Raw genomic sequence first — 21,543 nt, forward strand, 5'->3', positions numbered from 1 at the left:
AATATGTGCAGTTTATTGTTTGTCAATTATACCAATAAAGCTGTACATATACAGATATACACATATAGACATATATATTATACATAGATACATATAATATTATATCTCACTAAAGCTGCATATAGAGCAATTGATAGATAGATTGATAGGTATTGATTGATAGAATGAGTGCTTACCATGTGCTAGGCACTATTCTGGTTGTTGAATATCCAGTAATGTCAATCGAAGTCCCTGCCTTCATGGAACTTTCCTTCTAGAAGAGAGGCATTATCCACCTGCTCCACAAAAAGTAAATAACTATATAAATAATAAAGAAATGGGCCACCAATTACTTTCCTTTATGGCTTTTCTCTTCCAATGAAAAACAACATAAGTGAAAATGGCAAAACTCATATTTTTCATAATATCAGAAACAGACTGCTATTTTAATTGTTAAGGTACTCAAGTAAAAACTATTAACCAAAGGTTAAGTACTCCTTCCCTCAAAAAAATATGGTTACTTAAACTTGCTTCTAAATACCTTTTGGGCTAAAGAGGACATGAAAATTGAAAGTATACACTTCAGAAATTATAAAAATGCAAACATCCGGTAGGTTGTGGTCAAAATAACACTCAGAAGAGGACTCATCGCCTTAAGCATATGTGTTTAGAACACAAATTTTCTAAGCATTGGCCCAAGAAGGTAGACAAAGAACAACATAAATTCAAGGAAAGTTGAAGGAACAGATCAATAAAAATAAAAGTAGAAAATAATAATAGAGGAAGAAAAGTAGACTCAATCAACAATACCAAAAGCTGATTATTTGAAAAGAGCAATAAAACAGACTTATTTGAAAAAAGCAATAAAGCCGACAAACCTATGAGAAGTCTACTAAAAAGAAAGTTGAGAGAGAAACAGAGTGAGAGAAAGAAAAGTTCGTAGATGTTAGATTCAGACATGCCTTGACATGAAACCCAGTTCATCTTGAGCAAGTTACTTGACCTCTTTAAGCTTAAGTTTCTCATTCACAAAATGAGGACAGTAACACGGTGCTTATTTCATGAGGTTGTTGTGAGGATTAAATTAGGTCATCTATAAGGGCTTAGCACAGTGCCTTACACATGATATGCATACAGTAAATATTATGACTATGATTCTGATTAATTGTGCCTTGTACCTGGTACATTGCCAGTACTCAATAAATGCTAGTCCCTTTTCTCCTTGTTGCCACAGTTCCACAAATCAAATCATTTCCCATCGTTCATGTCTTATCACTAATTTATTTCTAAAGTCAAATCAACTCAGGGCAAATGAGATGTATTGACAGTAGCTTGGGGGGCAATGCTGAAAACATCAATGTTCGTCTGAAAATAATTTTGACACGAGATTCCATACTCTTTGTGTGAACAGTAGAGAAATGCACGGCTCAGACGTGTTGGCTTTCTGGCATTATTGCCAAAACACAATTCTCCATTCTGGGATGTATGAAGTCAGGGATACCCTGTATCCTTCAAGGAGGGCTGGAGAGAGCGTTCCTGGTACCAGAATAATCAATCACCTTCAAGTCCCAAGCACTAAAGACAAAACAGGGAACCAGTAAGCTTCCTGAGGATTGTCTATTTGGGGCAGATATCTCTCTGAGCTTTTAGGGAGATAAGGGAGACACATCTGAACCATGAGCTAGTTTGAGTGGCCCCACATGGAAAAGGAAAAGGAGGAGCTGAGGCCATAGGAACCAGGAAGACTGGTTAAACTAGGACCTGGACATTCTGATGCATGGATGGAGGAGGAAGTCCTGGGTCACATATGGAGATCACAAGAGGTGGAAGGGTTTGAAACAAGGGTTTGTGGAAAGATAAAAAGGACACTGAAGCCCAGAGCTGAGTCAGAGAAGAGCTGCTGTCAATCCTAATCATAGAGAAGTCCAAAAGAAAGCCCTGCCAAATCCTGTGGAAAGAGATTGGAATAGAAGTGAGTTGAGGTAAGAGATGAGTATAAGAGGACATAGAGTACAGCTACAGTCGGGCAGCATTTTTTCACATCTTCCTGGCTTCTTGATGTTGTATGTCCTGCCTATCTTGCAGCCCTGTTGTAAACCATTGACTAATAATTGATTCCTAATTTGCCTAAAATAATATGGCTTTGGAATTGATGGCTTACTATATCTACACTGGGGTCAAGGCCACATCCCCATCTGTAGTGAGGTAAGTCCTACTGTCAATTATTAGGGGAGTGGCTGGATCTATGAGACCACACAACAAACTGGCAGATGACTTGGCACAGAGTTTTATCACTTCCATGCTGGCTGCCAGGAAGGAACAAGCTATTCCTCCTTCAGAGCTCTGATCCAAGTGTGGATAGAAGAAACCTTGTTCTCAGTTTCCCATAGCCCAGCTGAGATAAAGTAAATCCTGCTGAAGACTGCACTGATGTTAAGAGAGAACAAGAGAGAGGCTATATAAAGTATTTGCTTAATCCCTCCTTTCTTCTCTCCTCTCCACCCCAAAATCACTGCTCAAATTCCAGCTTGCAATGTCTCCCATCTGGACTCCTGTAGCCACTTCTCCATTTGTTTCTCTACATCCTTCTGTCCCCACATGCCATCCTGGCAACTGTATTTGATCTCTGTTTAAAATTCATCAATGCCCTCAAAGAACTCCCTTTCCAGATTCATCTTCAGCTCATCTCCAGCTCAATCCCCTCATGCCTTCAGGGGATTTCCCCACCGTAGTTTGGGAGGTCCAGGATAGCGAGGTTATCTCCTTCATTGAAGTTGCCTCAGTAACTATGGTAACACAGGGTATATGGCACATGAGCCATAGAGAGTTGTTGGTTCTATTTCCTTTGATTACTGTCATGATTGGCATAGCCCTGGATTCCTGTGCTGATGCGCTGGCGGAACCAGCCACTTAAAGGGTAACTAAGCAATAGGAAAAAAGGCCCCTTTTTAATTTTATTCTGGAGGCCTAGTTTTTTTTTTTTAATATCTTTTTGGTTTTAAGAATATGCAGTTTCTTGGGAGAATTAAATGTACCAAAGAAATTGAAATTTCTTAAATGTAGGCTAAAGGGAGACTACTTATTATTTTTACCACTAAGTGAAAATTGTGCCAATTGTATTTTCTTGGCAACTGGAAGATGTCTCTAAAAAACCTCGTGTTTTTCTGAAAGTTTTTTCTTCCACAGGATGATTATGTCCCACTGGGCTCGACAGTATTGTTGATTATAACAATAAGATACACAAAGGAAAAAAAAGTCACAAAAATTTTCAGATCAGGAAATGCTTAAAATGTTTCCAAAAATGTTTATCAGGAAATGTTATTCCAGAATCAAAACATTTCCTGCCTGATGATTATACTATGGAGAAAAATCATGTGATGTGATGCCAGTTATGGGGTCTTATAAAAAAGAATTTTTATGATGGGATATATTTTTTTGAAAAGAATTCATTATAAGTAACATGAGTGAAGTGAGAATTGCACAGAATCATACTTTCCAAAAAGTTAATTATTTACACAAAAATTTAAGCCTTATACCTTAGAGAAGAATACAACAAATAAAATGGAAATTCACCAATCTGTCATCAGTAAGAGATGACCACTCTTAATACTTCGATGAACTTAATTCCAGGCAAGTCTCGGTGTAAATATATGCACTTGTGTTCAATCTTATGTAGATAGTTTTAACGATATGTACTATATCAGCAATATCATAGATATCTTTCTCTGTCAGTAAGTCTAGATCTGCAGTATTAATGTTCATAATTGTGCCTATGTATCACATGTATCCACTCAGATGTTCCAAGTTGAGCAGCAGCTGTCCTAACATTAAGTCCTCTTGTGATATGTGAAAAAAGCTGGGGTCAAGGAATGGGGAGAAGAAGGGGGCACCTGAGTGGGGTGGAGGGGTCTTTCTTGGAAGTGATCTTCCTCATATTTATCTACAGTCAAGACCAGTCATATGCCCACCCTAGACATTGCCAAATGAGAATGAATTGATAAGATAGGGTCAGTCAAGCTGGGATTTCTTTTCTGTGATTGATTGCATTATTACCTAAACAAAAACAGGGTTCTGAGAGCAAGAAAAAGGAGATGAAACACTTGAAGCAAGTTTAAATCCATGAATTCACAATGATACCAACAAACAAACTCATTTGGTCACCACTGGAGCACACTAGTGAAACAACTCATTGTTTTGAAAACCTGCAAATTAAGAGAAAGAATCATGTTCTTTCATTGAGGAAAGTATTTCCCCTCTATAGACATATTCCAGCTAATAAATGAACAAGAAATGATAGAGTTAGGATTTCACCATTTAAAACATCTACCGAATTACGTTAGTATCTAATTCAGTATACCATGCTCAGTATAGTATGGATATAGGCATTGAGTATCGACAACCATTAACATTGCAGAAACAATCCAACATTCTATCCCTCCGATGGAAGGACACAACACCATCTAAGAAGTCATCTTGGCAAAAAGTAAAATATAAAACTTGAATATAATCAAGGTTCTAGTTTACTAATTTATGGGAAATATGGAGACTGCTTCAGGAAATTCCAGATTTTGGAAGATCTAGAGGACAAAGAACGTGGTGTCGCCAACAAATACATTGCAAGGAAACAAAAGGTGCTGGAGGGTTAAAAGAAATTTAAAAGACATATCAACCAATTGCAATGTGCATACTTTGAATTCCAAGTCACTTAAACTGTTAAAAAAACATATATGGTACTTGCAAGGTAATTAAAAAGCTGAACTCTGAAAGAATCTTAGGAATTAGTGTTAGTTTTAGTTTTTCAGAGTATCATAATAATATTTTGGTTGTTTTTCAAAAGAGACTCCTTGTCTTTAGGAAACATCCACTGAAATATTTACAGATGAAATGATAAGATGCTTCAAAATAATATGGTGTTGGATAGAAGTACTGATAAGACAAGTTTGGCTGTGAATTGCTAACTGATGAAGCTGAAAGGTGCATGGAAACTTACTCTGTCTATTTTTGTATATGTGTGAAATTTCCCCTAATAAAAAGTAAAAAAGAAAAAGAAAGAAAGGGAGAAAGAAAGAAAGAAAAGAAAAGAAAAGAAAAGAAAAGAAAAGAAAAGAAAAGAAAAAAGAGAGAGAGAAAGAGAGGGTAGCTTTTAGGTAGACAATCAACAGTATTTGCCATACTTTTTGTAATAAACTAATTAGTTACTTACAGAATATATATGTTGCTTTCTACTTTTCCCAATTATAAAAATGCTATACACCTTTCTGCATATATCTTTTCATACTACCAAATTCCTAAAGGTAGGATTATTGAGTCATAGGACAAATTTAATACCTAAAGTCAAAGCCTTCCAAAGGCTCTACCAAACTACACTGTCATGACTTTAGAATTATTATTATTTTGAGAATTTTATTAAGACAATTTTACACTTATAAATTAATTTTAGGAAAACTGACATCCTTATATTATCAAGTCTTCCTTCTACAAACGGCATGTTTCTCCATTTTTCCTTCCTTTGTCTCAGTAGTTTTATAGTTTTCTTCATATTGATTTTTGTGTATTGACTTTGTAGCTGGCTGCATCACTAAACTCTATTATTTCTAAAAGTTTTTTAGTATATTTTCTTGGGTTTTTGAGGTATACATAAGTCATACCTTAAGTGGGAAAAACTAAAGTGGTGTTTGACAAGGAAATCCAGAAAAAACCCAATCCTGTTCTTGACCTTCTTTTCTCTAAAGTCCCCAAGAAAAATACATACACATAAAATACATACACATACACACACACACACTCAAAATGAACAACAAAAACCGAACCAAACCAAACAAACAAACAAAAAAGAACCAAGTAAATCATCACTATTATCTGATGATTTGCCTGGGCTCTAATGTTGAACTCAGCAAATTAGGCCACACCAGTACGCTATGTATGCCTACATGATTTAGAACCAAAGCAGGCCATGAAATCTTCCCTGTTTATTTCTACCTTAGAGTCCCATCCTCAATCTTGGCCATGAAATCTTCCCTGTTTATTTCTACCTTAGAGTCCCATCCTCAATCTTGGCTCTTGCCCCTACAATGCACTTTGGCCAGAAGAAAACTGTGCAAGAGCAAAAAAGTATTTGCTCCAAAGCTTGGGGGCAGTTAGACTATATCACTGGGCTTGTCTTGGCTTTTAGGCACAAGGAATGAAAAGCTACAAGGGGAGTTAATGGGTTGGCTATCTCCCAAGATGGGGCTCTGACATTGTTTCCCCAAGCCTTATAAAAAGAGTCAAAAGTTGGGTGGCTCAGTCGTTAAGCGTCTGCCTTTGGCTCAGGGAGTGATCCCAGAGTCCTGGGATCAAGCCCCACATCAGGCTCCTCCGCTGAGAGCCTGTTTCTTCCTCTCCCACTCCCGCTGCTTGTGTTCCCTCTCTCGCTGGCTGTCTCTGTCAAGTAAATAAATAAAATCTTTTAAAAAAAAAAGTCAAAAGAGCCATTCCTAGTAGCTCCACTGGACAATGTGCTACCATGGCACAGTAACAGCTCCGTTCTCTTGGGAGGGCACCTGTAAAATGCCTTTGAACTTGACCAATCCAAAATTGAAATGGAGCTAGGGGATAGGGGAAAGGAGCTGTGTGCATCCCTTACACAACAAATCTAATTGCATAGTTTATAAATAATGATAAATTTTCTGCATCCTTTTCAGTCTTCATAGTCCTTACTTTATTTTCTTATCAAAGTGCATTAGCTAGTACTTCCAGAATAGCATTAGAGCATTAAGTATTCATTCCTATATTTAACGGATATGCTATTAGAATTTCACAAACATGAAGCTAGCTTTCAGTGCATATAGGTAGCCATTTACTAAAATTTATTTGATCAAAAGTGAATACTGAATATTGGATTTTATCAAACATGCTCCCGGCATCAATTAAAACGTTTCTATTTCTTTGACTTATTATTATGGAGAAGTATATTAATGTTTTCTCAAAATTAATCAAAATTTTCTCAAAATCACCTTCTCCTCTCTAAGCCCATCCTACTGTCGCATTGACTTCAAGGACTTTTAATGTCCCACGTGAGCTGACTGGATAGAGTCTTAACATGGTCTCTCTGGCTCCAGGCTCACCATCCTCCCCACTGCACAAAAGGGGGCCTCCTCAACACAAAGGGCATTAGATCATCCTCTTCCTTGGATCCTGTGATATATCTTGCTGTTGCATTGCCAAGGCCTTTTATTATTTGGCCCATTTGCTTTCTACTTCATGTGGAAAGAGGCCACGTGGTCAAATGGAAAGAGCTCCAGATTGGAATACAGATGGATTTGAGTCCTAGCCCTGCCTCTTACTAGCTATGTGACCTCAGGCAAGTTAGTTAAGTCTCTACTATTTCATCTGAAAAACAGGGCCAGAATTAAGTTGCAGTTTATGGTAGGGACTAATTAAGACAATGTACTGTAAAGAGTGCAACCCAAGGAAGCACTCAAGAAATTCTTGCAACTTTAATATTCTACCATTACTCTATCCCCTCTACATATCCTTTGTTCTGCGCTGCTGAGCAGCATACCATTCTCAAACACATCATACTCTTTCTTATTCTACTTGGAATGCTTCCCTTCCCTAGCATCCCCATCCCTAATGTTTGTTCTCTTAGCTAACTTGTGCACATCCTTAAAACTTAACACCAATTTTTTTTCTTTTGGGAAGCCTTTCTTGACCTTCTTCCAGTAGTTTGCTTTTTTCTAATTAATGCCACAGTAACATGTACGTGTATCTTATCATCTTCATTGCTTTGTATTCTAGCACCCTGCTGAATTACACCATGCCATATACCACGGTAAAGAGGAAGGCTCTGTAAAGCCACAGCATCTAACTACTATCTCTCCAAAACACAGAGAGCTGGGCAGTGTTGCCTTTGTGCCTTCCACATCAGAGTGGCCTGGGCACTTACTCTCTTCCACACAACTGGGAGTAGCCAGGACCCCAGGAGGGGTCCTCACTCAGGAGTGGAAAAGGAGGAGGATGCTACATGGTATCTATGGAATTACACTAGAACAAGCCATCCCCCCAGCCCCTATGGACTTTAAGGAGAGCTAATATTCCTACAAGGTTGCCCTTAGATGATGGAGTCAGAAAGTTATTCTTTTTTATTGCAACCCTGCTGTGACCTGTAGGGATTTAAGTTATGATGGGCAATGACATTACCTGGAAAACTTTAAAAGAAATGATAAATGATGAAATAACGGACCAAAGAAAAAAAAGCACAAAAAATGTCTATCTGGTATTGAGGCTATCACTTCTCTTCTGACCAAGGAATGTGTTGGTTTAGTGGTCTCCTTCCTCCTTCCCCTTCCCCTCCTTCTTTTCTCTAGAACAGCTCCCCTCATTCAGACTCCTTGCCCCAAAGCAGTCCTTTTCAGCCTTCAGCTTCTGGCCAGTTAGTTTTTCCAGAGTTTGGTCAGCTGATTCAATCCAAGTCTTTGCTTTATCTTAGCGTATGCAGTATATTATTGTCTTAAACATAGTGAGGGAAAGTGGGGGCAGGCACATGGGTCCTCTCTGTACTATTTTTGCAACTTCATGTGAATATGTAATTATTTTAAAGTAAAAAGTTAAAAAGAATTTCTTCCTCTTAGAGTTCTATGAGAAATACCTTACCTTTCCATCTTGTGCAATGGCACTGTTATCACTCATTTGATGGATGAGATTCTGCTATTTGTCCTATGAGTTGGATGATGCACTGGAAAAAGCACTGAAACTATGAATCCAAAGACTTGACACAAATTACTTCATAATCTGGGCATCTGTAAAATGAGGATTTATATTTAATCTCTCAGTTCTGTGATAATGCAAAGAAACAATATATAAATTACCAAGATTTGTTAGATAAATATCTCATGTTAAAAGTGATTAAAAAATAAACATTTACTTATTGCATAGTATAACAAAGATAAAATTTTCAATATTATATACATTTCAAGATTATTATACTTAAAATGTATAAATCCAAATTATTGTATTTAAAATATTAGAGTCAAAAAGTAGTGAAATCAGAGGCTGCCTACAGAACTGATGGTACTCTAGAGAAGTGGTCTCTAAACATTACAATAATATGCACTGCTGTCCAGCTACATGTTAAATATTAGTAAAGTTTGATTTCTTAGTTTACATAAAAATAGAGATATTCTAAAAGTTTCTTCCCAGCTGCTCTAGAGGTTAGATTTGTCACAGGAAATTTCCTCTATTTTGGGACTATACCTACTGAATCCTCTGTTCTGATCATTCTTGCCATAATCACATCTTAACACTAATTTCTCCATTAGCAATATGATTCATGGTAGAACCTGGAGAAAGTCTGTGCTATGTCTTATTGTTTTTAATCATTTAGGAATAATCTTAGTACCTTCAAAAAGCCCTAAGAACTTCAGGACCTTTAAAAAGTATTTCATTTTTAAAATACCTAATTCTTAAAATACAAATTTGTAAAGAAGTATTATACCTTTAGGGAAAGAATTATTATATAGTTTGATTTGTAAATTATGCATTACATTCTGTATGAAAGTGGTTTTCTGTAATTTTGCCCTCTTAATAGTTACTCTTAAAATGCTTAAATACAAAATAGTCTGGATAAAGGAAAAAGGTGGCAGGAGAACTTGAGTGTTTGAATTAGAAACAATTCCTGTTTAATGAACCAACTCTAAACTTGTTTAATGATGGATTTTAGCTTCAGTGGTGATCAGAGGGAAAGCCTTTTCCTGAACAGAAAAATAAGTCAGTGGATTTTTTATGCAGACTCAGTGTTATGTAGCTTTGCCACAAGCAGAGGAAGGAGAGAGCTGGTCAGGGTATAAGAAAAGGTGACTTAAAGCCTTTTTGGATTAGATATCAACCACTCTTAAGAGGTTGGTTTACCCTCGGGGCACCTGGGTGGCACAGCGGTTAAGCGTCTGCCTTCAACTCAGGGCGTGATCCCTGCGTTCTGGGATCCAGCCCCACATCAGGCTCCTCTGCTATGAGCCTGCTTCTTCCTCTCCCACTCCCCCTGCTTGTGTTCCCTCTCTCGCTGGCTGTCTCTATCTCTGTCGAATAAATAAATAAAATCTTTGAAAAAAAAAAAAAAAGAGGTTGGTTTACCCAGACAGTCAAACCCAGGAGAATTGGCACAAACCAAAATGAGAGTAAACCATGGATTAATGCTTATGTTTAGGTCACTTAATGAAGTATGGAAGCATATTTGAGGAACTAATGGGCATGTAATCAATGTAATTTGATTCCACAAACATTTATTAAGCATTTTATGGTACAGAAATAAGGCATGATCTGTGCTCTCAAGAGTTTCACAGTCTAGTGAGATATAAAAATCACAAATAGTAAAAGGAAGGTATGTTTAGTGATAACCCCACCTTATCTCATTACCTTCCTTAGTCTGATCACCTTTCCCCTTACATAAATACTGTCAAAGGAGTTCCTTTTAATTAACCTTTTCAAATAAAAAACCCAAGCTGTCCTTTCAATTATGATTATGTGTCCTTTTATATTAAAAGGCCAAAGGGTAACTGTTTCAGAGGAAAAACTCATCTTAGGCAATGTCATGCGTGTAAGACTTTAAGACTCCTGCCCTGCTCATAACCTACAAAGTCAAGTAAATGTAAGTCTCCTTCTGGTTTTAATGGACTATACTGTGATAACAGACACAAATGTCTGCCAACTACAGCAACTGCAATGAAAACACCTAGACATTCTGGAAGGATGTTTTTCCAATGATTGCAAAGGCCAGACCAAACATGGACCAAACATGGACATGGTCACTGTGGCTTGACATCTTAGTCTATCTGGCTGCGCTACTTTCTGGCAATTCACTTAAACATTGAACCTATGACCTCACTTAAAAGCCAACATAAAAGCATTCAGCTTACCTCATTGAAACAGCTAATAACAGTAATCGTGAAGCATTTCACCAAAACCCACTCAGGTCAACCTAAGTGTAGTAAAGTGGAAGAAATTATTGCACATTATAAAGCTATGGTGCATGTTGCTAAAATCTACCAAGGCCAACAGAAGTGCAGTGTAACACAAGAAATTACTAAATTAGTAAAGGGATAGTGCGGTTGTTCCAGAAGACCTTGGTCCAAGGTAACTCAGGTCACCCCCTCAAGACAAATCACTCATTATTTCAACATTCGTATTAGAAGGGTACAGGACTTCGGCCCCACAGCAGTGAGGTGAAAAGCAGGGGGAAACCTTGTGAAGACGGGATTTGAGCTTCCCGACGGAGGGACCACCACAAGAAAAAGCAGACAGGCTGGGGGACGCGAACTGTAGAAAAGGTTGCAGCCCACAGCACCATACGCGCGCCTCACCCTTCCGAGTCAGGCATCTCCAAATTCCCAAGTCTCTGGGGCCCAGAACCATGGAGAAAATGGGGGTGTCCCACAGAGAGGAGATGGGCCCTGCGGGGTAGGCGAGGTGCAGGCCTGGGGTCCGCTCCGAGAAGGGGGGGGTTGTCGGCGAGGAAGGGGCGGGGGCGGCAGTGGGCAGCCGGGCGAGAGGAGGAGGGGCGAGGCGCCGTCGCCGGCCCCCTCCCCTCCAGTGCGCTCCCCTCCCTTCTAGTCCCCGGCCTGGCAACCGAGCGCAACCCGCCGAGGCCGGGCTGCTTCAGGGGGAGGCGCCAACTCGTCGCTGCGCCGGGCCCCCAACCGAGCAGTAACGGCGACCTAGAAGGAGAAGTGGATGCGGCTCGGGCCTGCGCTGAGGTAAGGGGGCAGGATGGCGTAGGAAGTCAAAAGGGGACGCCCGGCTCGAAGCCGGCCACTCTCAGATCCCCCCTGCAACGGGCCATTTCTCCCCGCCCCCTCAGTCCGAGCTCCGGGACCGGGCGACGGCTGACAAGCAGCCCCCGGGGTTACACCCCCGCCCAGGCCTAGGGCCGAGGCGTCGCGGCGCGTGCGCAAACCCGCTGGCGGGGGCTGGGCGCGCGACTCGGAGATTGTCCCCCCACCCAGGCCGCGGGGCCCAGACAGCGCTGCGCCTGCGCGAGCCTGTTGGCGGATGTGGTGCGCGGGGCGAGGGTCGCGGTTGGCCTCGCCACCCCGGAAGCTTCCCGACTTACCGCACGCGAGGCAGGGCGTCGTCCTGGGCTGCGGAGACGCCGCCTGCCTCAGAGTTTCTCCTTCTCGCCCCATTCTTCGCCTCGCATAGGCTGACGCTGTTTTTATTTCTGTCGCCTCGACCTGAACCTGGTGTCCCGAAAACCCATTCACCTAGCTCCCGGCCCTGAACCTGCTCTCTCAGTATGATGCCTTCGACCTTGGGGCCTGCTGTGGAGGGACAGCACAGAAAGTTTTGTCTAAGCTAGGCGAAGCTGCTGTGGAGGGATGGGAGGAATCGCCGTAAACCTTTATTTTAAGCTGGAAGGTATTGCTCCGCTGAGCCCCGGAAATAAAGGTTTTCTTAGCCTGAGTTGGAAGGCGAGTTCAGAGGAACTTTTTGGTTTTGTTCTTTGGGAAGTGACATAAAATGTCGGAGGAGTGCGAGTCCAGGACTGTCACAAAATGCGTGTCACAGAACTGCCTCGTACCACTCTTGGCGACTTAGTCTTAGAGCTGAGTGGAAGTGGTAGAGTTCACAAATCTTTTGGGGCGACGCTCTTCCCCCCCTTCCCCGCCCCCCCCCCCACTCAGAATGACCGTCCCTGCTGAATGTTTATGGAGCCTCCTGTTCGTACCAAGTTCGAACTTGGCTTTACACCTTCCTGCGCAGTGGTACTTAGTTAAAGACAGTTTGGTGACTCCTGAGGCTACTTGGAGCGGTTTTTAACAATGTCTTACTGTGGCTTGTAATCTTATATGATGTGCTGATACAGACATTCGGGGGCTGGAATAGAAGAACCGCTTACTACCAGGGAACCTGAGTACTTTAGGTGAAAGGTAATCTCTATTTCCCAGGGCATTAGGCAGTATATATATGTTATTAAGTAGCAGATAAAGGCAACTGGAATGATAAATTCTTGCACACCCCACTTCCACCATACTGGCCTCATTGGGCTTGCTGGGCTTACCAAATGGGCTTCCACCCTAGGGCCCAGGGATTTGCTATTTCTGAATGCTCAAAGCTCATTCTCCTCCTCCACCCAAATATGTATGGTACCTACCTTCATCCAAGGCTCAGAACAATGGCCATCACTTCAGAGAGGCGACTCCCGTTGTTTAAAATAGCCACGGCTCTCTCTTTCCAACCTCTTACCATGCTTTGGATTTATAGCACTTATCTCCTGATAATACATATTTGTATGTGTATGCTCTGCCTCCCCCATATTCAGAGCACAGTAGATGTTTGTTAACTGTATAAATGAAATTGAAATCTGACTCCAGAAATATTTTGTACTGAATTCTCAGTGTGGACTCATTCATTCATTCAGCAACTATTGAGTGACCACTTTGCATCAGGTTCTGTTCAGGTGTTTAGGATATGTCAGTGAACAAGACAGACAAAGATCCCTTCCCTCTGGAACTTACAGTCTAGAAAAGAATGACAGTAAACGTATTTGATTATTTATCATTTAGAAAATTATAAGTGCTATGAAAAATGAAAGAAGAGCAGAGAAAGAAGCCTGAGAGTACAGGTGTGGGTTGCATTTTATACAGCATGGTTATGGTGGGTCTGAAGGATAAACTGAAGGTGATGTTCAAGACAGAGAACTAGTTTTTCGAATCATCTTTCTGGGAGAAAATGTTCCTTGCCATTCTCCACTATAAATTTGATGGGAGCCCACAGCATGACCATTGTGACAAATAAAACCATATTTTATAGTATATATGTAAAACTTTTTTTTCCAAATTGGGTTCAAATTATTCAGAATTTTACTGTTTAACCTAGTACATCAAATGAAGTGACTGGGCTCTTAAGTGGAAGAGACTAGCCAAATGAATACTACAGATGCGTTGAGAAAAAGCATGTATTTTCTGCACATACTACCATACATTGCAATTGCTTAATATCTCTCTGACTGTGATTGCCTAGTGAAGTTGTTTTCTAAGAGTGGTCAGTTGCTTTTCTTTATTTGAAACTATATTGGAGGTTCACCTGGTATGATGTCATGTGTTAAGTATTAAATTATTGCTCTTAGAGATTTCCGAATGAACCAGACAAGACTTAGAGAAAGAGGCTGATAGGAACAGTTTTAGAAAATAAACTGTGTCTTTTGGGCCCGTTACGTTAAGTAGATCACAAACACTATGTTTAAATATCAAAAACTATTAATCCAGAACTATAAATATAAGGTACCTGTGGGGTTTGCCTAAGCCTTAAGGAATTTGTTATATTTAATTTTGGTTTTATTACTTGGTTAAAGCAAAATTAAAATGCCCCTAAGATACCACTACTTTTGAGGTTTACTGGGGTTGAATTAGTATAAATCAAAATTGACCAGATAAGAAAGATTTGAGACCAGGAGTAGAATTATCAGGGTTGCAGAATGACATCAAAGACTCCTGTCTGGGGGCGCCTGGGTGGCACAGTGGTTAAGCGTCTGCATTCGGCTCAGGGCGTGATCCCAGCGTTCTGGGATCGAGCCCCACATCAGGCTCTTCTGCTATGAGCCTGCTTCTTCCTCTCCCACCCCCCCGCTTGTGTTCCCTCTCTCGCTGGCTGTCTCTATCTCTGTCGAATAAATAAATAAAATCTTAAAAAAAAAAAGACTCCTGTCTGAGGCTAAAAATAGAAGACTACATGGGGATATTTACTTCAAAGGAGCAGACAGTTTGCCTCTCTGAAAGGGATATTTATAGTATCATTCAGTGGAAGGCAGATATCCTTCTCACTTTCATTATCAGGAAGGAGTATGTATCTATTTCACATGGTGATCCCATCTTAATGTGAGAGTCTTTAGGAAATTTAAGGCATAATGGGTTTTTCTCAGCATATATCTGACACTGAAGTGTGTGTCTTACGTGTCTTCAGCCTTGCTAACCTAACCTGAGCTAATATCTATTATGTATGTCTCTCCATGGAAGATATTTTGAGCTAACAAGTACTAGTGGATGACAGGTAGTAAGTAAATCATAAATAGTGATCACATTATAATATGTTTTGTATTACATTGAATGTATATGATACTGAACAAAATGAATCCCAAATGGAAATGAGCCAAGGCTAAGAAAGCCTACCATGCTGAAGGAATGTTTATGTTGTGGAACAAAGATCTTACACAATTAGGATTCTATTTCATAGACATGTTGGGATTTTTTTTTTTAAATTGTACTAGGTCTGTAAGGACCTAAATTTCAAATGGATTTACAAATTTCTTAAGTACTAACTCATTTTAGCTAGTTTAACAACATAGATTCGTATAGCTTATGTTGATAATTTTTCATATCTGAAAAGGGTACTTTTGCTGTGCATGTTTGAAAAGGCTAACTTTGATGAGCTCAGTAATCTCTTCAAACTAAATACAAGTTTGCTTGGGACTGAAGATCTGCCTCATCTCTCTTGATGAAATTTGGAAACCTTTTTACCAACATAGTTAAAATAGCAATGATGTTTCTGTGCTCTAAGTCTGTTTAATGTTTATCATAAACCTGGCAATGTCATTTCCTTTGAGGTTTTACCTTTGTTTTAGTTGTGCTTTTTGGTTTTTCAGTTTTGTCCATCCTGTTTATAATTGTCCCACATTAGTTAGCAGCTGTGTAGGTATTTTACTGTTATTTGTCATAGGCTTATGACCTCTCATTCAAGTAGAGGTAAGCTATAGCTATCATCCTTTTTTACAAGTGATAATTGGGATCATGTTTTCTTATACTATATTTATCATTCATAACTTACAGATGACATACCATTTAATGGTTCAGCCAGCATATAGTTCAGCTAGCATCAGTACCCCATTGACATTTACTTGGTCTGGAGCTCATTAACACACTGGTGCTGCAAACTGCTGGCATCTTAAAAGACGTTAGTTTTCTTTATTGTCCCATTTCTTTGTTTATAAAAGTATCATCAACTTTATTGTCCAGATGGGAGAATTTGTTAAAAGCATTGAGTTCAATATTGCCAAAAAACTTTTTTATATATTGTATTTTTCAAGCATAGCTTTAGAGTTGACCTCATATTGTTAAGTTGAATTAATATATATTTATATATAATAATTTATTTTATATAATGTAATATATAATAAAATAATTTTTATATATAATAACAATTGTGTGTATATATATATATATATAAAACTGGGTTTTCTCTGCAGAAATTACTATTTTTTTCATTTCAGGGATTACTTTTATTATTTTTTTTTTATTTTTATTTTTTATTTATTTATTTGACAGAGATAGAGACAGCCAGTGAGAGAGGGAACACAAGCAGGGGGAGTGGGAGAGGAAGAAGCAGGCTCATAGCAGAGGAGCCTGATGTGGGGCTCGATCCCATAACGCCAGGATCACGCCCTGAGCCGAAGGCAGACGCTTAACCGCTGTGCCACCCAGGCGCCCCTCAGGGATTACTTTTAAAGAGTGGTTATTAGCATTTAAAAGTTCCTGGTTAATTGCAAAATATCAGTTTCCATGGAAAATGCTTTGTTCTTATAGATACAGTGTGTCTAGTTTATTAGATCTTAAGGCCCACAAGTGCTGTTGTGTTGGGGTAATGTTGACACAAGCACCTGGGAGGTGGATATCTTTTTGTTCCACATTATTTTGTTTTTTCTTTTATGTAAATTTGCTTTCAGTTTAGTACCTACTCCAGGCACCAAATCAACATTTGTTGAATAAATTAGGCAAATGAATGTATGTCCTGTAATCAGCTTAACTCTTTATTTGGGTCAGAGGTATTACCAAGTAATGGCATTGTCCTAGTAGCAAACACACAGATTAACATTGTTTACCAACAATAATATGTAGAGGCTCCTTATTATATATTTTGTATAGGGAACTGAATTATTTAACCTGTTCTTTGAGAGGATTAAGAATTGATATGTTTATCATGTTCAGTTATCAAAAGACTATCTTCTTATCGTCCAGTCTCCAACTATGTAGCTATTAAGAGTGTAGGGAAAACTCTCAAAATACAATCTGTAAGATTAAGGAGTTATCTGTTTCAAACAGGGATAATTTGGAAATAAATTGAAAACAGTAAAAGGGCCACATATGGATGGTTTCACCAAAAACCCCACTGCCAGGGTGGCAACCCACAGTTGGGGAAAATCTCACAAGTCTGGAACTTCCTTGATGAATGAGGTTTATACTCCATATCAGGCACCCCAACCCCTGGGACCTGCAATGAAGAGATGAGCTCCCCAAACATGTAACTTCGAAAACCAATGGATCTCACATCAGGAGACCCAAAAAGCTATAGAGAACTGAGATATTTCTCTTACAGGGCTTGTGTGCAGACTCACTTGCCCTGGGAACCAGCACAAAAACAGCAGTTTGAAAACTGCCTAAACTATATGTGAAGAAGATTTATTTGCTAACCTTAAAGCATCTGCACAACAGGCTGGGGCCTGTTGGGACTCTTTCTAGAGACAGAGGTGCTGGTGGGTGCCATTTTTGCACTCTTCCTCTAACTTGATACCATGGGTAGGCAGGCTTGTGTTTCTGGGTTCCATGGGATGTAATGAGTGGAAAAAGAGTTCTTTGTAGGCTGTCACCCCAAAGGCACTGCACAAAAGACAGACTAAAACGTACCCCCATTGTATTTGTGAAAAAAGCCTGTGTACTTTTCCTGGCACTTCAGCCCGAGGGACAGACTTCAGGTCTGCCGCACATTTAGAGGCTACAAAGGTGCTCTCAGGGAATATAGCCTGGGGGAATGCCATCTTTCCGTCTTCACTCAGCCTCACCACGGATTGCCAGGACCTCCCAGAAAGGAGATTACATTGGTCTGAAGCCCCAGTTTTTGCAACTGTCACCCGGGGGACACTGCCAGATATTCTGGTCTAGAGATGAACAGGGTCTATGCTTGGGGTCTCAAAGTAATGGTCAAAAAGATGTTCACCAAACTTGGAAGAAGAATGAATGAAAATGAATACAGTGAGAACTTCAAACAAAGAGAATATATAAGAAAGTGCCAACTGAAGCCACAGAACTGAAGAATATGATCACTGAACTGAAAAATACACTAGAGGGAGTTCAACAGCAGACTAGATGAAGCAGAAGAAATGATTGATGATCAAGAAGACAGGACAGTGGAACTCAAACAGAGCAACAAAAAGGAAAAAATAATTTAAAAAAATGAAGCTAGCTTAAGGAACCTATGGGACAACATAAAATGGAATAACATTGGCATCGTAAGGGTCCCAGAAGGAGAAAAGAGAGAAAGGGTTAGAAAATCACGTAGAGATTAAACAACATGCTACTGACCAATGGGTCAATCAAAAAAATCAACGGAGAAAAAAAATATCTCGAGACAAAGTAAAATGGAATTATAACTTACAAAATCTATATGATTCAGCAAAAGTAGTTGTAAGAAGGATGTTCATAGGGATTCAGGCCTACCCAAAGAAATAAGAAAAATCTCAAACAATTTAACTTTATACTTAGAGAAGCCAGAAAAATAACAAAGCCAAAGGTAATAGAAGGAAGAAAATAACAAAGATCAGAGTGGAAATGAAACAGAGACTAAAAAGATAATAGAAAAGATCAGTGAAACTAAAAGCTAGTTCTTTGAAAAGATAAACAAAGTTAACCTTTAGCTAGACTCACCAAGGAAAAAAAAGAGAGGGTTCAAATAAAATCAGAAACGAAAGAGCCGTTACAACTGATACCACAAATACAATGGATGATTAGAGACTACTATGAAGAATTATAGCCCAACAGATTGGACAACCAAGAAGAAATGGATACATTCATAGAAACTTTCCATGACTGAATCATGAAGAAATAGTTTTTTTTTTAATTCAGTAGAGAATAAATAAATGAATTCAGTGAAGTTGCAGTGTATAAAATCAACATACAAAAATCATTTGCATTTCTATACACTAACAACAAACTATGAGAAACAGATATTAAGAAAATCCTGTTTACAATTGCATCAAAAAGAATAAAATACTTAGGAATAAATTTAAGGAAGAAGGTGAAAGACCTATATGCTGAAAACTGTAAGACATTGATGGAAGAGATTGAAGAAGACACAAATAAATGCAAAGATATCCCATGCTCATGGGTTGAAAGAATGCTAAAATGCCCCTATTACCCAAAGCAATTTATAGATTCAGTGAAATTCCTGTCAAAGTACCAATGGCATTTTTCACAGAAGTAGAACATACAATCCTAAAATTTGTATGGAACCACAAAAGACTCTGGCTAGGCAAAGCAATCTTGAGAAAGAAGGACAAAGCTGGAGGTATCATGCTTCCTGATTTCAGACTATATTATGAAGTCATAGTAATCAAAACAGTGTGATATAGGTGTAAGAACAAACACCTAGATCAATGGAAGAGAATAGAGAGCCCAGAAATAAACCTATGCATATATGTTCAACTAATTTACAACACAGGATGCAAGAATATACAATGGGGATTAGGACAGCCTCTTTAATAAATGGTGTTGGGGAAACTGAATAGCTACATGCAAAAGAATGAAACTAGACTACTTATCTTACACCATACACAAAAATCAACTCAAAATGGATTAAAGACTAGAATGTAAGACTTGAAACCATAAAACTAGAAGAAAACATAGGCTGTAAGCCTCTTGACGTTGGTCTTGACAATGCTTTTCGGATCTGACACTAAAAGCAAAAATAAACATGTGGGACTACATCAAACTAAAAAGCTTCTGCACAGCAAAGGAAACCATCAACAAAATGAAAAGGCAGACTACAGAATGGGAGAAAATATTTGCAAATCATATATCTGATAAGGAGTTAATATTCAAAAAATGTAAAGAACTCCTACAACTCAATAGCAAATAAACAATCCAATTAAAAATGGGCAGAGGATCTGAACAGACATTTTTCCAAAGGAGACATACAGATGGCCAACAGGCACAGGAAAAGATGCTCAACATCACAAATCACCAGGGAAATGCAAGTCAAAACCACAATGAGATGTCACTTCACACCTGTTAGAATGACTGTTATTAGTATGCCAAGAAATAACAGGTGTTGGCAAGGTTGTGAGGAAAAGGGAACCCATGTGCATTATTGGTGGGAATGTCAGTTGGTGCAGGCACTATGGAAAACAGAGGTTTCTCAAAAAATTAAAAGCACATATGATCCAATAATTCCATCTCTGGTCATTTACTGAAAGGAAATAAAAACAGTAATTTGAAAAGATGTATTCACCCCTTTGTTCATTACAGCATTATTTACAATAGCCAACATATAGAAACACCCTGTGTCCTCAGGTGGATGAATGGATAAAGAAGATGTGGTATATATACAGAATGGAATACTACCCAGCCATAGAAAGGAATGAGATCTTGCCATTTGTGACAACATGGATGGACCTAGAGGTCACTATGCTAAGTGAAGTAAATCAGAGAAAGGCAACTACTGTACGATAGCACTTATATGTGGAATCTAAGAAACAAACAAAATGAAAGTCATGGATATGGAGAACAGAATGGTGGTTGCCAGGAGTGAGGGGGTTTGGGGGAAAGAATGAAATGGATGAAGGGGCTTGAGAGGTACAGACTTCAAGGTATGAAATGAAAAGGTCAAGGAGATGTGGTGTGCTGAGTGCTGACTATAGTCAATAATATTGTAGGTGCATATTTGAATGTTGCCAGGAGAGTAGATCTTGAAAGTTCTCATCACAAGAAAGAAAAAGAAAAGAAAACCTAAAAAAATTTTTATTTATTTGTCAGAGAGAGAGAGAGCACAAGCAGGGGAAGCGGCAGGCAGAGGGAGAAGCAGGCTCCCTGCTGAGCAAGGAGCCCAATGCGGGACTCGATCCCAGGACCCTGATATCATGACCTGAGCCGAAGGCAGACACTGAACCTACTGAGCCACCCAGGTGTCCTGAAAGAAAAAAAAACAACACTTTTTTTGTAACTTTTTATGATGATGGGTAGTGACTAGATTTATTGTGTTAATCATTTCACAGCATATACAGATGTGGAATCATTACATTATACACCTGAAACTAATGTTGCATGTCAGTTATACCTCAGTAAAAATAAAAATAGAATAACAGAAATATTATCAGCATAGAACCAGTGTGACTCTGAAAACAAAATCAGATCTTTTCACTTTTCTGCTCAAACCTTCTTACCTCAGAGCATTAGCACTGGATAGATTTTGTGTATGGATCGCTTTTGCTCTAAATGTACTCATAGCTCACTTCATTTTCTTCAAGCCTTTCTTCAAAGATCGTATACTCAAGGAGGCTTTCTGACCACCCTGTTTAAAATTGAAAACCTTAATATCAACCTTCAAGATTTCTGATCCTTCTTATCATACTCCATTTTCATTTTTTTTTCATTTTTATGGCCCCATCACCGTCCCATATACTATATAATGTACTTATTGTAATATGATTGTTGACTTTCCACATCGGAAATAAACTTGCACAAAAGCAAAAAAAAAAAGAAATGTCATACAAAAAATTACCTCAGTTGATGTATATTTACTTTTGAAAATTACTCTTGCAAAAACTTA

General features: G+C 39.0%; 2 protein-coding genes across 9 annotated transcripts in view; one reads left to right on the forward strand and one right to left on the reverse strand.

Annotated features, from left to right (window-relative positions):
• The window catches only part of CYSLTR2 (cysteinyl leukotriene receptor 2), a 136,886-nt gene extending 124,349 nt beyond the window's left edge, over positions 1-12,537 (reverse strand). For 4 of the 6 annotated variants that reach the window (XR_004626731.1, XR_004626730.1, XR_004626732.1 and 1 more), the window contains exons 1-4: positions 12,065-12,537; positions 10,872-10,933; positions 8,614-8,759; positions 177-275 (exon numbers count right to left, since the gene is read on the reverse strand). The gene's annotated coding sequence lies outside the window, so the exon portion shown is untranslated. The remainder of the gene's footprint in view (positions 1-176; positions 276-8,613; positions 8,760-10,871; positions 10,934-12,064) is intronic. The other 2 variants (XM_034665165.1, XM_034665164.1) reach the window with 1 other exon arrangement.
• RCBTB2 (RCC1 and BTB domain containing protein 2) overlaps positions 11,413-21,543 on the forward strand; it is a 44,402-nt gene continuing 34,271 nt past the window's right edge. Inside the window, exon 1 of one of the 3 annotated variants that reach the window (XM_002919110.4) lies at positions 11,413-11,708. The gene's annotated coding sequence lies outside the window, so the exon portion shown is untranslated. The remainder of the gene's footprint in view (positions 11,709-21,543) is intronic. The other 2 variants (XM_011224836.3, XM_019799550.2) reach the window with 2 other exon arrangements.

This window comes from Ailuropoda melanoleuca, chromosome 7 (genome assembly GCF_002007445.2).
Source record: "Ailuropoda melanoleuca isolate Jingjing chromosome 7, ASM200744v2, whole genome shotgun sequence".
NCBI classification, from domain to species: domain Eukaryota; kingdom Metazoa; phylum Chordata; class Mammalia; order Carnivora; family Ursidae; genus Ailuropoda; species Ailuropoda melanoleuca.